Raw genomic sequence first — 6,351 nt, forward strand, 5'->3', positions numbered from 1 at the left:
ATGACTGAAAGAATTCAGCCTAGGATCAAAGATAGAAACAACCATGTCGTGTTTGTTTCTAGAAAGCCGAAATAAATCTGGAGAAACCGAAACCAATGGTTCATGCAGCCAGCGATTTTGCCAAAATCTTATCTGAGTGCCGTCACCTATCGTCATGGAGACCGAGCTAATAAAACAATTCCAGGCGTCTTTATTCTTAGCACAGACTCTAAAAATACCTTTCCATAAATAGGAAAATTGGAGAGTATTAGCTGAATCTAAATCAAACCAATTGTTAATGGAGGATCTTGAAGAGACCACAGCAAACCAAACAGAATTGTCTTTACACACCATCAACTTCCACAACCATTTTCTAATATAATCCACTATTCAACAAAAAAAAACACGTTGGTTACCAAAATGTAAAATGTATATATATATTTAGTTAACCGCACAATATTTTAACCCTTTCTCTATCTACAGTAGATGTGAATGATCATAACCATAAGTATATAACTTTTGAATTGATTAATATTTAATCATGATGATCAATATTGGTTTACGCTATTAGCAAATAATTTTTGTTTTGGTACTGAATTTTTGAAACCTGATTGTGAATCTGATTGCTAAAAGTTTGCATAAACTATAGAGTTGTAGATATGCAAATTTGAAAAGATCAAGTTTTTTTTACTCTTAATTAATTTCAGTTTGCTCAATTGAAAAATTATAGTTAAATATTTTTATTAAGAAAAAACATTCAATTTGCTGCAACAGTTACTTAATGATTGACCTTCTTAAGAGAGATTTGTTTTACCTTTTTTTTAGTATATTGAACGTTATGATGTTCTTCTCTTTTTTGTGTGTTTCCGATAACTTTTTTTTTTGTGGGAAGATGTAAAATCTTTATTAATGAAAATACAGGCTATTAATCACTTATGGCCTCTGATCTTTGAGGGTCAGTATATAAAATCCCCTGAAATTTAAAAATGGATATAAAATCTCCTAGTTTTTGTGGCGGCACTCACAAAACCCCCTAAACTCTTAATATGACCAAAATATCCCTGACGCTGTATTTTTCAGTCAACTGTCATTCTTCAAACACGTCATCTGCCACGTCAGCAAAATACCTTAAAAATTTCAGACAACCAAAATACCCGTAATTTTTATTTAGAAAAAAAAATGAAAACAACCCAATCTAACCTAAATCATTCGATTAACCAAACAACCGACCCAACCACCACCCCCACTAACCACCGTCGCCACCCAACCACCGTCGGAAAATTTTCCGGTCATCTTCTTTGATTTGAGGATGATCGGAAAATTTTACGGTCATCGAAAACGTGGATCTGTTCTTAAGGAACAAATCCATTGCGTTCTTGAGGAGCAGATTCGCGGATCTGTTCCCCGCGTTTTTCGATGAACACAATTTTTTTTTGTCATCATTAACTCGGAGAAGATGGCCGGAAAATTTTCGGCAGTGGTCGGGTGGCGGCGGTGGATGGGTTGACCTAATGGTTTGAGTTAGATTGAGTTGGGTTGAATTATTGTTTAGGTTGGATTTTGGGTATTTAAATTTTTTAGAATTTTTTGATGACGTGTCAGCTGATGTCGCGCCATCAGATTTTTATTCTAAGGAATGTCATTTTACCAAAAACGATGGCGCCAGGGGTATTTTTGTCCTCAGAGGGTTTGTGAGCGCCGCCACAAAAATTAGGAGAATTTGTGCCCGTTTTTAAACATCAGGGAGTTTAATGCACGGACCCCCAACAGTCAGGGGCTATGAGTGATTAATAGCCGAAAATATGACTTAAAAAAGTCTCAAGTCTAGCCACATCAATTGCGCTAGCGGATTACAAATCACAATTTTTAAGGGCTTTTTAGCTATCAAGAGACACCTAAGTAACACTGAATCTAAATATAGATCTAGCCAAATATGAGCAAACTTACAAAATCTAAATGATTACATTAAAATTATAGATCTAATTATCTAAAAACCTAAAATTAGTTGCAAATTGTCGCGACCCGATTCTCGGCGTCGAGACCGGCGCTAGGGAATGGGAGTGGTTGCTCCGAAACCCGTAGCAAGCCTTAAAAATACATTAAATATCACTTAAATTTTTTCGCGGAATTCAAAACACATTTTCGAACATTTTAAAATGTCCGTTTAAAACGTTCCGATAAAATCATAATGAAACTTTACAATTAATTTTCTCTTTAATTAATGTATTCAAGTTTCATACCCATTTCACTGGGATTTATAATGCATCTCATTATGCTCACACCATCTCATTATGGTGATAACTGCATTTCACTATGCAGACCATTTCATTATGGATTTAACTGCATTTCATTATGCCAACACATTCGTTAAATTAAAACCGATACTTTTTAATTACTGGTTATCGTTTTAACGCGTATTCCTCGAATACCGTCTTTTACAAAACCGATAACATGCATTCATGCATATAGCCACGCTGGGCTCTACATTATACACATAAGATAGTTGCGTACAGTTTCCTTTACACTGTATCTCAAAACTCCCGGTACTACCGTGTACCCGGGTTGCAACTATGTTCCAATACTTTAATGCATATCGTTAAAATATATTATAATCGTGCGATGAAAACAAAACAGAGTTCATGCGTGGCAAACATCGCAAATACTAACATGCTAAGGCATCTGTCTATTTATTCTACTGCAGCTCTACATATCAAAATAAGACCAAATACCATATACGCAACATGAAGACTTCAAGAATCAAAAAGATGAAGTCTCGTTCAAATACAGACAATATACCTGAAAAATAATTCCACAACGTGGGTCAGATATACTGGTGAGTTCACAAGTTTACAAACACATATAAACTAATTCAAACACGTTGTAAAATACTCATATCAAAATATATAATATTGGTCGAATCACAGAAACGTAATGCTTTAAATGATTGCAATTCTCACTTTTCCTCCAAGTCTGCGTGCAGACTGAGCATAATAAACTAGTCGGCAGAACCCGTACATTCTCTCGTCACTAGTTTATTTACCAAATATCCTTACAGCTCTAAACCGTACTTTAGACTGTTCCCAACTTATCTTATAGACCTAACGACCGATAACTTTATAGTTCCATGACGCCGTTAGTCTTTAGATCAATCGGCCGAACTCTATCGTTCCATCGCCGTCGATCTGTTCGGGGTTCTAGACCGTCGTCTCAGAACTCTCCCGCTATGTCTGGGCCGTCGCCTCATACTTACCACTTTATCCACTCTACTCATATAAAAATAAATATGCATGTTTTAACTAGTGATCACATAGTCCTATTATCGCCCAATAGGATGGCACGTTTCGTAGACCATATTTATTTTATTTACTCAAAATAAATATACGATATAATTAAAATGCTTTATGACATTAATTTTCACATTAAAGTAATAATAGAAATTTTATTACTTTAATATATGCATGTAAAAATGCAAACTCACAGACTGTCCTCCACAATTAAATACGCCATGACGATCCACTATTAACCACTCGGTCTACTCCAACCGGTGCTCCTTCAATTTGATCCGTCTATAGTAGACTTGCCGTCACATCTATATTCAGGAATCGTGTTAAGTCGATTTCAAAATAGAATTCTAAATCTATTACCGACCTCTAAACACGTAGCCACATAAACACGATACCATATCGTATACAAACAATCATCACATTAAAAACTTTTCACAAAACACTATCCTTTTCGGTTGTTATTTCAACGTAACCGATTCACAATTCCTTCTCATTATCGACTCTTCGAGAATTACGAACCTACTCTCTCGGGTTCGATTCAGGAAAACACTTAAAATAAATTCAAGGTTCATTCCACATCTATGGCCTTTCATTATTATTCACAAATAATTATTTTTCTTTTATCTCTTTAATTAGTTGCATTAAACTAATCAAATTACCATATTTCCCTTTTATCACATTACTCTTATTCCATTAATTACCGAACTAATTAATAATATTTTAATTATTAAAATTCGGGTTTACTTCCACTCTGGGGTTGTCATTACTCCGTTCTATTTCTAGATCAATTTAATTAAGTAATTAATTGATTATCTTATTCTTTAATAAATTGCTAATCTAATTTAATTAGGCTTTAACCATTCTAACTCTTTAACTCTTACTCTTTTAGGTTTTTGGATTCATTTCTCAACAAGCCCATTATATAAAAAAACTCTAATCACATTAACCCAAAATTTTAAAACTCTATTTTCATATACTTTAAAATAAAGCCATATAAATATACTCACTTTTATTATTTATTTAAATTTCTTATTTTCCTTCTTCCTCCAATTTTAGACCAATTAACAAATTCTATCTTTTAGAATTAACGTCTAAAATCCACATCCGTTCAATATCCATATCAGAAATTATCCTTCCGATTTTTGGCTTCGGCCCCATTCGGCCTCGGTCAAGTCTCACTTTCTACCGTCCATTTTTACTTAAAAACCAATCAAATGCAAATTTCAATAATCTATGAAATTAATCACATAACACACTTGAATTTTCTAATGACTAAAATCAAAATAAACCATTATAACACATAATCAACAATCATATAACCAATCAATCATATAGTCATGTTAAATATTTTTAACATGCAATGTCACCAACACTTAACCACTTTTAACATAAACAATCATAATAGACTTTTTATTTTTCCTTTAAATCTCTCAAATAATCCATCCAGCCATAAATCCATGTTGCATGTACAAAGTTCTAACAATTTTTCATACAACATACTTCCATAAATAAAATCAACTTTAACATGTAAAAATTCCAAATAAAATCATAGTACATGGAAATTTTAGCAACAATACTAACATGTATTTTTTAACTCTAAATTATCAAAACTCATATCTAGATTATACATGTAATTTTCGGATTTAATTAAATCATGAAAATTCAAAGGATTTATTTCAAATTTTTAAAGCATAGACCTTTGAAAAATTCACCATAATTTTAAAATAAATTCAACCCATGTCTTTGATCATTCTTAGAAGTCTATATCTGAGATAAAAATCAAAACTTTTGAACTTAGAAAAATCACCCACATTAAACCATAAAACACCCATAAAATTTTTGGATTTTTTTTTTGTTATAAAAATATATTTTCTTTTAGCTTAATACCATCAATCCATACAAATCCAACACATATTTTTATTCCTAAAATTTTGGGATTTAATAAATAATTGAATCTTTAACCTTTTTCTCTAGAGTTCAAGAACACTCAAATCTTCAAAAATTCATATAAGAACAAACCATGAAATTTTCGGATTTTTATCAACTTAAAAATCAAAACTTTGTTTCAAGAACACCCAAAGCTCAACACTTTGTTTCAAGCACCAAAACTCAAAAATATTAATTACCCAATAGTTTAATCATCCATTAAAGCTATAATCCAAAGAAAAGTTTAAATTTTTAGGCTTTTAAAACCATCCTCATATAATTACGAATTAAAACTTAAAAATAACCAAAACCCATTAACTTGATCATCTTTTAAAACCATAATCTATAGAAAATTCTGAATTTTTAAACTTCAAAATTATTACCCGCACAAATTCGAAATTAACACCACATAAAAGCTTCATTCATGTTTAATAAATATTATAAATAAGTAATTTACCTTTAGTTTGGTTCAAAAGTGAAGAAAAATGGAGTTGAAGGTGGTAGTGTGGGTGGGTACGGTTTTAGAGAAAAAAATGGAGAAGAAGAAGAGTTACTTTTCAATAATAAAAATGTTTTACTATTTTAGATAATAAAAACAAAGCAATATCACATGCAAACTTAACTCCCAAGTTTGTAGGTAAGAATGACACCTATAAAGCCATGTATCCAATCCCTACAATCCCTTCTTTTAGTTTTTGTCTCTACAAAAATTGTTTTCATTATTATTTAATTTTATTTATTAACAACTATTTTGTCGGTTTTTAATATAAATAAAATATTTTCTTCCAATGCATTCTTAAATAATTAATTCAACTCTACAAGTTCAATATGCATATTTTATCCAATTTTTAAATATTTTAAAATTCATTTTTAAATATATTGCATTTATTTACGAAAATGCCACTGCACATAACAAATCAATTTTCAAATAGCACGCAATCTATTTCTAACACGTAATCATATAATTCACACAATTTGACTCGATTAAAGCCTTAAATTGTCAAACTAACTTTTCTATTCCCGGCCCAAAAGTCAACGAGACTAATCTCACCGTCCGATCTTTTTAAATTACATCCTTAAATTTTCGGGATATTACACAAATATTTAAATATATAAATGTAGTCTTCTAACTCGCCGGAATACCAGGATGTCGAAGAAGTCG

At 31.6% G+C, this 6,351-nt stretch overlaps 1 long non-coding RNA gene across 1 annotated transcript; it reads right to left on the reverse strand.

Moving 5' to 3' along the window:
• Positions 1-2,510: 2,510 nt before the first annotated feature.
• LOC126681925 (uncharacterized) lies at positions 2,511-5,743 on the reverse strand. The gene is made up of 3 exons (XR_007641394.1): positions 5,647-5,743; positions 3,458-3,568; positions 2,511-2,775 (listed from the first exon to the last, which is right to left on the reverse strand). It is a non-coding gene; the product is annotated as an uncharacterized LOC126681925 (long non-coding RNA).
• Between the last annotated feature and the right edge of the window lie 608 nt (positions 5,744-6,351).

The sequence above is a fragment of the Mercurialis annua genome, linkage group LG1-X (assembly GCF_937616625.2).
Source record: "Mercurialis annua linkage group LG1-X, ddMerAnnu1.2, whole genome shotgun sequence".
NCBI lineage: Eukaryota > Viridiplantae > Streptophyta > Magnoliopsida > Malpighiales > Euphorbiaceae > Mercurialis > Mercurialis annua.